Below are 13,809 nucleotides of genomic sequence, written 5' to 3' on the forward strand. Positions count from 1 at the left end.
ATATACTGTCTGCATATACTAAGTTGTGAAATAAATAATTTGTGAGTAAACAAGCTTACATCCTTGATTCAATAACCAAGGAATATGCCTGGTGGTCGTGCTTAAGTGCAAAGTCATTATTCTTAACAAAAAAGGTCAGTTCAATGGAAAACAGTCATAGCGCCAGAAAGAAAATAATAAGAGTATACTTCTAAGTCAAGATATGGACAATTCCAATGAAATGGATTATGTTTGCATGACAATTATAAGAAATTAGCAGAATTTTGAGTCTTTGTTGCAACTGCAGATGATATAGGTATCCATATAAACAGTAATCGCATTGCAGAAATTTAGATGAGAACCATGGTGATTAGTTTCTCTTAAAGAATTCCGTTTAGTACATTTCACTTTCAAAATGACAATTGACCCCGACGTGATTTGAACACGCAACCTTCTGATCTGGAGTCAGACGCGCTACCGTTGCGCCACGAGGTCTTCTTTAGAGCAACTATAATTCATTGATTCGGGAGATTTAGATCACCCATATACTGTCTGCATATACTAATTTGTGAAATAAATAATTTGTGAGAAAACAAGCTTACATCCTTGATTTAATAACCAAGGAATATGCCTGGTGGTCGTGCTTAAGTGCAAAGTCATTATTCTTAACAAAAAAGGTCAGTTCAATTTGAAACAGTCATAGCGCCAGAAAGAAAATAATAAGAGTATACTTCAAAGTCAAGATATGGACATTTCCAATGAAATGGATTATGTTTGCATGACAATTATAAGAAATTAGCAGAATTTTGAGTCTTTGTTGTAACTGCAGATGATATAGGTACCATATAAACAGTAATCACATTGCAGAAATTTAGATGAGAACCATGGTAATTAGTTTCTCTTAAAGAATTCCGTTAAGTACATTTCACTTTCGAAATGACAATTGACCCTGACGTGATTTGAACACGCAACCTTCTGATCTGGAGTCAGACGCGCTACCGTTGCGCCACGAGGTCTTCTTTAGAACAACTATAATTCATTGATTCGGGTGATTTAGATCACCCATATACTGTCTGCATATTCTAATTTGTGAAATAAATAATTTGTGAGTAAACAAGCTTACATCCTTGATTCAATAACCAAGGAATATGCCTGGTGGTCGTGCTTAAGTGCAAAGTCATTATTCTTAACAATAAAGGTCAGTTCAATGGAAAACAGTCATAGCGCCAGAAAGAAAATAATAAGAGTATACTTCAAAGTCAAGATATGGACAATTCCAATGAAATGGATTATGTTTGCATGACAATTATAAGAAATTAGCAGAATTTTGAGTCTTTGTTGCAACTGCAGATGATATAGGTATCCATATAAACAGTAATCACATTGCAGAAATTTAGATGAGAACCATGGTGATTAGTTTCTCTTAAAGAATTCCGTTTAGTACATTTCACTTTCAAAATGACAATTGACCCCGACGTGATTTAAACATGCAACCTTCTGATCTGGAGTCAGACGCGCTACCGTTGCGCCGTGAGGTCTTCTTTAGAACAACTCTAATTTACTGATTCGGGTGATTTAGATCACCCATATACTGTCTGCATATACTAATTTATGAAATAAATAATTTGTGAGTAAACAAGCTTGAATCCTTGATTCAATAACCAAGGAATATGCCTGGTGGTCGTGCTTAAGTGCAAAGTCATTATTCTTAACAAAAAAGGTCAGTTCAATGGAAAACAGTCATAGCACCAGAAAGATAATAATAAGAGTATACTTCAAAGTCAAGATATGGACAATTCCAATTAAATGGATTATGTTTGCATGACAATTATAAGAAATTAGCAGAATTTTGAGTCTTTGTTGCAACTGCAGATGATATAGGTATCCATATAAACAGTAATCACATTGCAGAAATTTAGATGAGAACCATGGTAATTAGTTTCTCTTAAAGAATTCCGTTTAGTACATTTCACTTTCAAAATGACAATTGACCCCGACATGATTTGAACACGCAACCTTCTGATCTGGAGAGAGATGCGCTACTGTTGCGCCACGAGGTCTTCTTTCAAACAAATGCAATTCACTGATTCGGGTGATTTAGATCACCCATATACTGTCTGCATATACTAATTTATGAAATAAATAATTTGTGAGTAAACAAGCTTGAATCCTTGATTCAATAACCAAGGAATATGCCTGGTGGTCGTGCTTAAGTGCAAAGTCATTATTCTTAACAAAAAAGGTCAGTTCAATGGAAAACAGTCATAGCACCAGAAAGAAAATAATAAGAGTATACTTCAAAGTCAAGATATGGACAATTCCAATGAAATGGATTATGTTTGCATGACAATTATAAGAAATTAGCAGAATTTTGAGTCTTTGTTGTAACTGCAGATGATATAGGTATCCATATAAACAGTAATCACATTGCATAAATTTAGATGAGAACCATGGTAATTAGTTTCTCTTAAAGAATTCTGTTTAGTACATTTCACTTTCACAATGACAATTGACCCCGACGTGATTTGATCACGCAACCTTCTGATCTGGAGTCAGACGCGCTACCGTTGCGCCACGAGGTCTTCTTTCAAACAAATGCAATTCACTGATTCGGGTGATTTAGATCACACATATACTGTCTGCATATACTAATTTATGAAATAAATAATTTGTGAGTAAACAAGCTTGGATCCTTGATTCAATAACCAAGGAATATGCCTGGTGGTCGTGCTCAAGTGCAAAGTCATTATTCTTAACAAAAAAGGTCAGTTCAATGGAAAACAGTCATAGCACCAGAAAGAAAATAATAAGAGTATACTTCAAAGTCAAGATATGGACAATTCCAATGAAATGGATTATGTTTGCATGACAATTATAAGAAATTAGCAGAATTTTGAGTCTTTGTTGCAACTGCAGATGATATAGGTATCCATATAAACAGTAATCACATTGCAGAAATTTAGATGAGAACCATGGTAATTAGTTTCTCTTAAAGAATTCCGTTTAGTACATTTCCCTTTAAAAATGAGAATTGACCCCGACGTGATTTGAACACACAACGTTCTGATCTGGAGTCAGACGCGCTACCGTTGCGCCACGAGGTCTTCTTTCAAACAAATGCAGTTCACTGATTCGGGTGATTTAGATCACACATATACTGTCTGCATATACTAATTTATGAAATAAATAATTTGTGAGTAAACAAGCTTGAATCCTTGATTCAATAACCAAGGAATATGCCTGGTGGTCGTGCTTAAGTGCAAAGTCATTATTCTTAACAAAAAAGGTCAGTTCAATGGAAAACAGTCATAGCACCAGAAAGAAAATAATAAGAGTATACTTCAAAGTCAAGATATGGACAATTCCAATGAAATGGATTATGTTTGCATGACAATTATAAGAAATTAGCAGAATTTTGAGTCTTTGTTGCAACTGCAGATGATATAGGTATCCATATAAACAGTAATCACATTGCAGAAATTTAGATGAGAACCATGGTAATTAGTTTCTCTTAAAGAATTCCGTTTAGTACATTTCACTTTCAAAATGACAATTAACCCCGACGTGATTTGAACACGCAACCTTCTGATCTGGAGTCAGACGCGCTACCGTTGTGCCACGGCGGTACGCGTCCTCCGACCTTTTCATGCCCTACTATCCACTAGGGCGTGGTGTGAGAATATAATAGTGTGGCGAGCGCAGCGAGCCACCGAGCCCGAAGCGTGGTGAGCGCAGCGAGCCCCGCGAGGGGACGCGGATACCGTCACAGGTAGACGCGTCCCCTCGCGGGCTTCACAGGTGTCCACCTCGCCACGGACACCTGTGAAGCCCGCGAGGGGACGCGTCCACCTGTGAAGGTATCCGCGTCCCCTCGCGGGGCTCGCTGCGCTCGCCACGCTTCGGGCTCGGTGGCTCGCTGCGCTCGCCACACTATTATATTCTCACACCACGCCCTAGTGGATAGTAGGGCATGAAAAGGTCGGAGGACGCGTACCGCCGCCCCTCGCGGGCTCGCTGCGCTCGCCACGCTTCGGGTTGGCGTGGATCGTGGGGTGGCGTTAAAAATTTGGGGGGACATTTAAGGGTTAATGGGCTCTGTGGCCCATTTAACATTGATTCCTATGGCCAAATCGGGTGGATTGAGCCATTTAACAGTAAAATCGGGTCCATCGCGCCTTTTAACATTGATTCCTATGGGAAATCGGGAGCATCGCGTCGCGGGCATCGCGGGTACATTTATGGACGGCCGCGACGCGACCGACACGATTTCAAAGTTTAACATTGGTTTCAATGGGAAATCGCGGGCATCGCGTCGGTCGCGTCGCGGCCATACATAAATGTACCCGCGATGCCCGCGACGGGCGCCCTTCTAGGTAAAGAGTACCCAGAAATTTAGATGAGAACCATGGTAATTAGTTTCTCTTAAAGAATTCTGTTTAGTACATTTCACTTTCAAAATGACAATTGACCCCGACACCTTCTGATCTGGAGTCAGACGCGCTACCGTTGCGCCACGAGGTCTTCTTTCAAACAAATACAATTCACTGATTCGGGTGATTTAGATCACCCATATACTGTCTGCATATACTAATTTATGAAATAAATAATTTGTGAGTAAACAAGCTTGAATCCTTGATTCAATAACCACGGAATATGCCTGGTGGTCGTGCTTAAGTGCAAAGTCATTATTCTTAACAAAAAAGGTCAGTTCAATGGAAAACAGTCATAGCACCAGAAAGAAAATAATAAGAGTATACTTCAAAGTCAAGATATGGACAATTCCAATGAAATGGATTATGTTTGCATGACAATTATAAGAAATTAGCAGAATTTTGAGTCTTTGTTGCAACTGCAGATGATATAGGTATCCATATAAACAGTAATCACATAGCAGAAATTTAGATGAGAACCATGGTAATTAGTTTCTCTTAAAGAATTCCGTTAAGTACATTTCACTTTCGAAATGACAATTGACCCTGACGTGATTTGAACACGCAACCTTCTGATCTGGAGTCAGACGCGCTACCGTTGCGCCACGAGGTCTTCTTTAGAACAACTATAATTCATTGATTCGGGTGATTTAGATCACCCATATACTGTCTGCATATTCTAATTTGTGAAATAAATAATTTGTGAGTAAACAAGCTTACATCCTTGATTTAATAACCAAGGAATATGCCTGGTGGTCGTGCTTAAGTGCAAAGTCATTATTCTTAACAAAAAAGGTCAGTTCAATTTGAAACAGTCATAGCGCCAGAAAGAAAATAATAAGAGTATACTTCAAAGTCAAGATATGGACATTTCCAATGAAATGGATTATGTTTGCATGACAATTATAAGAAATTAGCAGAATTTTGAGTCTTTGTTGTAACTGCAGATGATATAGGTATCCATATAAACAGTAATCACATTGCAGAAATTTAGATGAGAACCATGGTAATTAGTTTCTCTTAAAGAATTCCGTTAAGTACATTTCACTTTCGAAATGACAATTGACCCTGACGTGATTTGAACACGCAACCTTCTGATCTGGAGTCAGACGCGCTACCGTTGCGCCACGAGGTCTTCTTTAGAACAACTATAATTCATTGATTCGGGTGATTTAGATCACCCATATACTGTCTGCATATTCTAATTTGTGAAATAAATAATTTGTGAGTAAACAAGCTTACATCCTTGATTCAATAACCAAGGAATATGCCTGGTGGTCGTGCTTAAGTGCAAAGTCATTATTCTTAACAATAAAGGTCAGTTCAATGGAAAACAGTCATAGCGCCAGAAAGAAAATAATAAGAGTATACTTCAAAGTCAAGATATGGACAATTCCAATGAAATGGATTATGTTTGCATGACAATTATAAGAAATTAGCAGAATTTTGAGTCTTTGTTGCAACTGCAGATGATATAGGTATCCATATAAACAGTAATCACATTGCAGAAATTTAGATGAGAACCATGGTGATTAGTTTCTCTTAAAGAATTCCGTTTAGTACATTTCACTTTCAAAATGACAATTGACCCCGACGTGATTTAAACATGCAACCTTCTGATCTGGAGTCAGACGCGCTACCGTTGCGCCGTGAGGTCTTCTTTAGAACAACTCTAATTTACTGATTCGGGTGATTTAGATCACCCATATACTGTCTGCATATACTAATTTATGAAATAAATAATTTGTGAGTAAACAAGCTTGAATCCTTGATTCAATAACCAAGGAATATGCCTGGTGGTCGTGCTTAAGTGCAAAGTCATTATTCTTAACAAAAAAGGTCAGTTCAATGGAAAACAGTCATAGCACCAGAAAGATAATAATAAGAGTATACTTCAAAGTCAAGATATGGACAATTCCAATTAAATGGATTATGTTTGCATGACAATTATAAGAAATTAGCAGAATTTTGAGTCTTTGTTGCAACTGCAGATGATATAGGTATCCATATAAACAGTAATCATATTGCAGAAATTTAGATGAGAACCATGGTAATTAGTTTCTCTTAAAGAATTCCGTTTAGTACATTTCACTTTCAAAACGACAATTGACCCCGACATGATTTGAACACGCAACCTTCTGATCTGGAATCAGATGCGCTACTGTTGCGCCACGAGGTCTTCTTTCAAACAAATGCAATTCACTGATTCGGGTGATTTAGATCACCCATATACTGTCTGCATATACTAATTTATGAAATAAATAATTTGTGAGTAAACAAGCTTGAATCCTTGATTCAATAACCAAGGAATATGCCTGGTGGTCGTGCTTAAGTGCAAAGTCATTATTCTTAACAAAAAAGGTCAGTTCTATGGAAAACAGTCATAGCACCAGAAAGAAAATAATAAGAGTATACTTCAAAGTCAAGATATGGACAATTCCAATGAAATGGATTATGTTTGCATGACAATTATAAGAAATTAGCAGAATTTTGAGTCTTTGTTGCAACTGCAGATGATATAGGTATCCATATAAACAGTAATCACATTGCAGAAATTTAGATGAGAACCATGGTAATTAGTTTCTCTTAAAGAATTCCGTTTAGTACATTTCACTTTCAAAATGACAATTGACCCCGACGTGATTTGAACACACAACCTTCTGATCTGGAGTCAGACGCGCTACCGTTGCGCCACGAGGTCTTCTTTCAAACAAATGCAGTTCACTGATTCGGGTGATTTAGATCACACATATACTGTCTGCATATACTAATTTATGAAATAAATAATTTGTGAGTAAACAAGCTTGAATCCTTGATTCAATAACCAAGGAATATGCCTGGTGGTCGTGCTTAAGTGCAAAGTCATTATTCTTAACAAAAAAGGTCAGTTCAATGGAAAACAGTCATAGCACCAGAAAGAAAATAATAAGAGTATACTTCAAAGTCAAGATATGGACAATTCCAATGAAATGGATTATGTTTGCATGACAATTATAAGAAATTAGCAGAATTTTGAGTCTTTGTTGCAACTGCAGATGATATAGGTATCCATATAAACAGTAATCACATTGCAGAAATTTAGATGAGAACCATGGTAATTAGTTTCTCTTAAAGAATTCCGTTTAGTACATTTCACTTTCAAAATGACAATTAACCCCGACGTGATTTGAACACGCAACCTTCTGATCTGGAGTCAGACGCGCTACCGTTGCGCCACGAGGTCTTCTTTAGAGCAACTATAATTCACTGATTCGGGTGATTTAGATCACCCATATACTGTCTGCATATACTAATTTGTGAAATAATTAATTTGTGAGTAAACAAGCTTACATCCTTGATTTAATAACCAAGGAATATGCCTGGTGGTCGTGCTTAAGTGCAAAGTCATTATTCTTAACAAAAAAGGTCAGTTCAATGGAAAACAGTCATAGCGCCAGAAAGAAAATAATAAGAGTATACTTCAAAGTCAAGATATGGACAATTCCAATGAAATGGATTATGTTTGCATGACAATTATAAGAAATTAGCAGAATTTTGAGTCTTTGTTGCAACTGCAGATGATATAGGTATCCATATAAACAGTAATCACATTGCAGAAATTTAGATGAGAACCATGGTAATTAGTTTCTCTTAAAGAATTCCGTTTAGTACATTTCACTTTCAAAATGACAATTGACCCCGACGTGATTTGAACACGCAACCTTCTGATCTGGAGTCAGACGCGCTACCGTTGCGCCACGAGGTCTTCTTTAGACATCTGTAATTCACTGATTCGGGTGATTTAGATCACCCATATACTGTCTGCATATACTAATTTGTGAAATAATTAATTTGTGAGTAAACAAGCTTACATCCTTGATTCAATAACCAAGGAATATGCCTGGTGGTCGTGCTTAAGTGCAAAGTCATTATTCTTAACAAAAAAGGTAAGTTCAATGGAAAACAGTCATAGCACCAGAAAGAAAATAATAAGAGTATACTTCAAAGTCAAGATATGGACAATTCCAATGAAATGGATTATGTTTGCATGACAATTATAAGAAATTAGCAGAATTTTGAGTCTTTGTTGTAACTGCAGATGATATAGGTATTCATATAAACAGTAATCACATTGCAGAGATTTAGATGAGAACCATGGTGATTAGTTTCTCTTATAGAATTCCATTTAGTACATTTCACTTTCAAAATGACAATTGACCCCGACGTGAGTTGAACACGCAACCTTCTGATCTGGAGTCAGACGCGCTACCGTTGCGCCACGAGGTCTTCTTTAGAGCAACTATAATTCATTGATTCGGGAGATTTAGATCACCCATATACTGTCTGCATATACTAATTTGTGAAATAAATAATTTGTGAGAAAACAAGCTTACATCCTTGATTCAATAACCAAGGAATATGCCTGGTGGTCGTGCTTAAGTGCAAAGTCATTATTCTTAACAAAAAAGGTCAGTTCAATGGAAAACAGTCATAGCGCCAGAAAGAAAATAATAAGAGTATACTTCAAAGTCAAGATATGGACAATTCCAATGAAATGGATTATGTTTGCATGACAATTATAAGAAATTAGCAGAATTTTGAGACTTATTTGCAACTGCAGATGATATAGGTATCCATATAAACAGTAATCACATTGCAGAAATTTAGATGAGAACCATGGTGATTAGTTTCTCTTATAGAATTCCATTTAGTACATTTCACTTTCAAAATGACAATTGACCCCGACGTGATCTGAACACGCAACCTTCTGATCTGGAGTCAGACGCGCTACCGTTGCGCCACAAGGTCTTCTTTAGAGCAACTATAATTCATTAATTCGGGAGATTTAGATCACCCATATACTGTCTGCATATACTAATTTGTGAAATAAATAATTTGTGAGAAAACAAGCTTACATCCTTGATTTAATAACCAAGGAATATGCCTGGTGGTCGTGCTTAAGTGCAAAGTCATTATTCTTAACAAAAAAGGTCAGTTCAATTTAAAACAGTCATAGCGCCAGAAAGAAAATAATAAGAGTATACTTCAAAGTCAAGATATGGACAATTCCAATGAAATGGATTATGTTTGCATGACAATTATAAGAAATTAGCAGAATTTTGAGTCTTTGTTGTAACTGCAGATGATATAGGTATCCATATAAACAGTAATCACATTGCAGAAATTGTTACTCTTTACCTAGAAGGGCGCCAGCGATTGAAATCGCGGGCGTCGGGGGTAAAAATCGCGGTGATCGCGGTCATCACGGGCATCGCGGGTAAATCGGGATGACCGCGATGCCCGCGATGACCGCGATCACCGCGATTTTCCCATAGGGAACAATGTTAAAACGGCTGATTGACCGCGATTTACTGTTAAATGCCTCAATGGACCCGATTTGGGGCCAAATAGGCCAAATTAACCCTTAAATGTCCCCCCAAATGTTTAACGCCACCCCACGATCCACGCCAACCCGAAGCGTGGCGAGCGCAGCGAGCCCGCGAGGGGCGGCGGTACGCGTCCTCCGACCTTTTCATGCCCTACTATCCACTAGGGCGTGGTGTGAGAATATAATAGTGTGGCGAGCGTAGCGAGCCACCGAGCCCGAAGCGTGGTGAGCGCAGCGAGCCCCGCGAGGGGACGCGGATACCTTCACAGGTAGACGCGTCCCCTCGCGGGCTTCACAGGTGTCCACCTCGCCACGGACACCTGTGAAGCCCGCGAGGGGACTCGTCCACCTGTGAAGGTATCCGCGTCCCCTCGCGGGGCTCGCTGCGCTCGCCACGCTTCGGGCTCGGTGGCTCGCTGCGCTCGCCACACTATTATATTCTCACACCACGCCCTAGTGGATAGTAGGGCATGAAAAGGTCGGAGGACGCGTACCGCCGCCCCTCGCGGGCTCGCTGCGCTCGCCACGCTTCGGGTTGGCGTGGATCGTGGGGTGGCGTTAAAAATTTGGGGGGACATTTAAGGGTTAATGGGCTCTGTGGCCCATTTAACATTGATTCCTATGGCCAAATCGGGTGGATTGAGCCATTTAACAGTAAAATCGGGTCCATCGCGCCTTTTAACATTGATTCCTATGGGAAATCGGGAGCATCGCGTCGCGGGCATCGCGGGTACATTTATGGACGGCCGCGACGCGACCGACACGATTTCAAAGTTTAACATTGGTTTCAATGGGAAATCGCGGGCATCGCGTCGGTCGCGTCGCGGCCATACATAAATGTACCCGCGATGCCCGCGACGGGCGCCCTTCTAGGTAAAGAGTACCCAGAAATTTAGATGAGAACCATGGTAATTAGTTTCTCTTAAAGAATTCTGTTTAGTACATTTCACTTTCAAAATGACAATTGAGCCCGACACCTTCTGATCTGGAGTCAGACGCGCTACCGTTGCGCCACGAGGTCTTCTTTCAAACAAATGCAATTCACTGATTCGGGTGATTTAGATCACCCATATACTGTCTGCATATACTAATTTATGAAATAAATAATTTGTGAGTAAACAAGCTTGAATCCTTGATTCAATAACCACGGAATATGCCTGGTGGTCGTGCTAAAAGTGCAAAGTCATTATTCTTAACAAAAAAGGTCAGTTCAATGGAAAACAGTCATAGCACCAGAAAGAAAATAATAAGAGTATACTTCAAAGTCAAGATATGGACAATTCCAATGAAATGGATTATGTTTGCATGACAATTATAAGAAATTAGCAGAATTTTGAGTCTTTGTTGCAACTGCAGATGATATAGGTATCCATATAAACAGTAATCACATTGCAGAAATTTAGATGAGAACCATGGTGATTAGTTTCTCTTAAAGAATTCCGTTTAGTACATTTCACTTTCAAAATGACAATTGACCCCGACGTGATTTGAACACGCAACCTTCTGATCTGGAGCCAGACGCGCTATCGTTGTCCACGAGGTCTTCTTTAGAACAACTATAATTCATTGATTCGGGAGATTTAGATCACCCATATACTGTCTGCATATACTAATTTGTGAAATAAATAATTTGTGAGAAAACAAGCTTACATCCTTGATTTAATAACCAAGGAATATGCCTGGTGGTCGTGCTTAAGTGCAAAGTCATTATTCTTAACAAAAAAGGTCAGTTCAATTTGAAACAGTCATAGCGCCAGAAAGAAAATAATAAGAGTATACTTCAAAGTCAAGATATGGACATTTCCAATGAAATGGATTATGTTTGCATGACAATTATAAGAAATTAGCAGAATTTTGAGTCTTTGTTGTAACTGCAGATGATATAGGTATCCATATAAACAGTAATCACATTGCAGAAATTTAGATGAGAACCATGGTAATTAGTTTCTCTTAACGAATTCCGTTAAGTACATTTTACTTTCGAAATGACAATTGACCCTGACGTGATTTGAACACGCAACCTTCTGATCTGGAGTCAGACGCGCTACCGTTGCGCCACGAGGTCTTCTTTAGAACAACTATAATTCATTGATTCGGGTGATTTAGATCACACATATACTGTCTGCATATACTAATTTATGAAATACATAATTTGTGAGTAAACAAGCTTGAATCCTTGATTCAATAACCAAGGAATATGCCTGGTGGTCGTGCTTAAGTGCAAAGTCATTATTCTTAACAAAAAAGGTCAGTTCAATGGAAAACAGTCATAGCACCAGAAAGAAAATAATAAGAGTATACTTCAAAGTCAAGATATGGACAATTCCAATGAAATGGATTATGTTTGCATGACAATTATAAGAAATTAGCAGAATTTTGAGTCTTTGTTGTAACTGCAGATGATATAGGTATCCATATAAACAGTAATCACATTGCAGAAATTTAGATGAGAACCATGGTAATTAGTTTCTCTTAAAGAATTCCGTTTAGTACATTTCACTTTCAAAATGACAATTGACCCCGACGTGATTTGAACACGCAACCTTCTGATCTGGAGTCAGACGCGCTACCGTTGCGCCACAAGGTCTTCTTTCAAACAAATGCAGTTCACTGATTCGGGTGATTTAGATCACACATATACTGCCTCCATATACTAATTTATGAAATAATTAATTTGTGAGTAAACAAGCTTACATCCTTGATTCAATAACTAAGGAATATGCCTGGTGGTCGTGCTTAAGTGCAAAGTCATTATTCTTAACAAAAAAGGTCAGTTCAATGGAAAACAGTCATAGCGCCAGAAAGAAAATAATAAGAGTATACTTCAAAGTCAAGATATGGACAATTCCAATGAAATGGATTATGTTTGCATGACAATTATAAGAAATTATCAGAATTTTGAGTCTTTGTTGCAACTGCAGATGATATAGGTATCCATATAAACAGTAATCACATTGCAGAAATTTAGATGAGAACCATGGTAATTAGTTTCTCTTAAAGAATTCCGTTTAGTACATTTCACTTTCAAAATGACAATTGATCCCGACGTGATTTGAACACGCAACCTTCTGATCAGGAGGTAGACGCACTACCGTTGCTCCTCGAGGTCTTCTTTCAAACAAATGCAATTCACTGATTCGGGTGATTTTTATCACCCATATACTGTCTGCATATACTAATTTATGAAATAAATAATTTGTGAGTAAACAAGCTTGAATCCTTGATTCAATAACTAAGGAATATGCCTGGTGGTCGTGCTTAAGTGCAAAGTCATTATTCTTAACAAAAAAGGTCAGTTCAATTTAAAACAGTCATAGCGCCAGAAAGAAAATAATAAGAGTATACTTCAAAGTCAAGATATGGACAATTCCAATGAAATGGATTATGTTTGCTTGACAATTATAAGAAATTAGCAGAATTTTGAGTCTTTGTTGCAACTGCAGATGATATAGGTATCCATATAAACAGTAATCACATTGCAGAAATTGAGATGAGAACCATGGTAATTAGTTTCTCTTAAAGAATTCCATTTAGTACATTTCACTTTCAAAATGACAATTGACCCCGACGTGATTTGAACACGCAACCTTCTGATCTGGAGTCAGACGCGCTACCGTTGCGCCACGAGGTCTTCTTTAGACATCTGTAATTCACTGATTCGGGTGATTTAGATCACCCATATACTGTCTGCATATAGTAATTTGTGAAATAATTAATTTGTGAGTAAACAAGCTTACATCCTTGATTCAATAACCAAGGAATATGCCTGGTGGTCGTGCTTAAGTGCAAAGTCATTATTCTTAACAAAAAAGGTCAGTTCAATTTAAAACAGTCATAGCGCCAGAAAGAAAATAATAAGAGTATACTTCAAAGTCAAGATATGGACAATTCCAATGAAATGGATTATGTTTGCATGACAATTATAAGAAATTAGCAGAATTTTGAGTCTTTGTTGCAACTGCAGATGATATAGGTATCCATATAAACAGTAATCACATTGCAGAAATTTAGATGAGAACCATGGTAATTAGT

General features: G+C 38.0%; 15 non-coding genes across 15 annotated transcripts; all 15 read right to left on the reverse strand.

The window, feature by feature from the left end:
* Nucleotides 1–402: 402 nt before the first annotated feature.
* On the reverse strand, nucleotides 403–474 carry TRNAW-CCA (transfer RNA tryptophan (anticodon CCA)). The gene has a single exon. It is a non-coding gene; the product is annotated as a tRNA-Trp (tRNA).
* Nucleotides 475–923: 449 nt separating this feature from the next.
* Nucleotides 924–995, reverse strand: TRNAW-CCA (transfer RNA tryptophan (anticodon CCA)). The gene has a single exon. It is a non-coding gene; the product is annotated as a tRNA-Trp (tRNA).
* A 1,494-nt stretch (nucleotides 996–2,489) lies between these two features.
* TRNAW-CCA (transfer RNA tryptophan (anticodon CCA)) lies at nucleotides 2,490–2,561 on the reverse strand. The gene has a single exon. It is a non-coding gene; the product is annotated as a tRNA-Trp (tRNA).
* A 450-nt stretch (nucleotides 2,562–3,011) lies between these two features.
* Nucleotides 3,012–3,083, reverse strand: TRNAW-CCA (transfer RNA tryptophan (anticodon CCA)). Its single transcript has one exon. It is a non-coding gene; the product is annotated as a tRNA-Trp (tRNA).
* A 1,867-nt stretch (nucleotides 3,084–4,950) lies between these two features.
* On the reverse strand, nucleotides 4,951–5,022 carry TRNAW-CCA (transfer RNA tryptophan (anticodon CCA)). The gene has a single exon. It is a non-coding gene; the product is annotated as a tRNA-Trp (tRNA).
* Nucleotides 5,023–5,472: 450 nt separating this feature from the next.
* Nucleotides 5,473–5,544, reverse strand: TRNAW-CCA (transfer RNA tryptophan (anticodon CCA)). Its single transcript has one exon. It is a non-coding gene; the product is annotated as a tRNA-Trp (tRNA).
* Nucleotides 5,545–6,516: 972 nt separating this feature from the next.
* TRNAW-CCA (transfer RNA tryptophan (anticodon CCA)) lies at nucleotides 6,517–6,588 on the reverse strand. Its single transcript has one exon. It is a non-coding gene; the product is annotated as a tRNA-Trp (tRNA).
* Nucleotides 6,589–7,038: 450 nt separating this feature from the next.
* TRNAW-CCA (transfer RNA tryptophan (anticodon CCA)) lies at nucleotides 7,039–7,110 on the reverse strand. The gene has a single exon. It is a non-coding gene; the product is annotated as a tRNA-Trp (tRNA).
* A 450-nt stretch (nucleotides 7,111–7,560) lies between these two features.
* Nucleotides 7,561–7,632, reverse strand: TRNAW-CCA (transfer RNA tryptophan (anticodon CCA)). The gene has a single exon. It is a non-coding gene; the product is annotated as a tRNA-Trp (tRNA).
* A 450-nt stretch (nucleotides 7,633–8,082) lies between these two features.
* TRNAW-CCA (transfer RNA tryptophan (anticodon CCA)) lies at nucleotides 8,083–8,154 on the reverse strand. The gene has a single exon. It is a non-coding gene; the product is annotated as a tRNA-Trp (tRNA).
* Nucleotides 8,155–8,603: 449 nt separating this feature from the next.
* On the reverse strand, nucleotides 8,604–8,675 carry TRNAW-CCA (transfer RNA tryptophan (anticodon CCA)). The gene has a single exon. It is a non-coding gene; the product is annotated as a tRNA-Trp (tRNA).
* Nucleotides 8,676–9,125: 450 nt separating this feature from the next.
* Nucleotides 9,126–9,197, reverse strand: TRNAW-CCA (transfer RNA tryptophan (anticodon CCA)). The gene has a single exon. It is a non-coding gene; the product is annotated as a tRNA-Trp (tRNA).
* A 2,573-nt stretch (nucleotides 9,198–11,770) lies between these two features.
* Nucleotides 11,771–11,842, reverse strand: TRNAW-CCA (transfer RNA tryptophan (anticodon CCA)). Its single transcript has one exon. It is a non-coding gene; the product is annotated as a tRNA-Trp (tRNA).
* A 450-nt stretch (nucleotides 11,843–12,292) lies between these two features.
* Nucleotides 12,293–12,364, reverse strand: TRNAW-CCA (transfer RNA tryptophan (anticodon CCA)). The gene has a single exon. It is a non-coding gene; the product is annotated as a tRNA-Trp (tRNA).
* A 972-nt stretch (nucleotides 12,365–13,336) lies between these two features.
* TRNAW-CCA (transfer RNA tryptophan (anticodon CCA)) lies at nucleotides 13,337–13,408 on the reverse strand. Its single transcript has one exon. It is a non-coding gene; the product is annotated as a tRNA-Trp (tRNA).
* Between the last annotated feature and the right edge of the window lie 401 nt (nucleotides 13,409–13,809).

Source organism: Crinia signifera, chromosome 4, assembly GCF_055691185.1.
Source record: "Crinia signifera chromosome 4, ASM5569118v1, whole genome shotgun sequence".
NCBI lineage: Eukaryota > Metazoa > Chordata > Amphibia > Anura > Myobatrachidae > Crinia > Crinia signifera.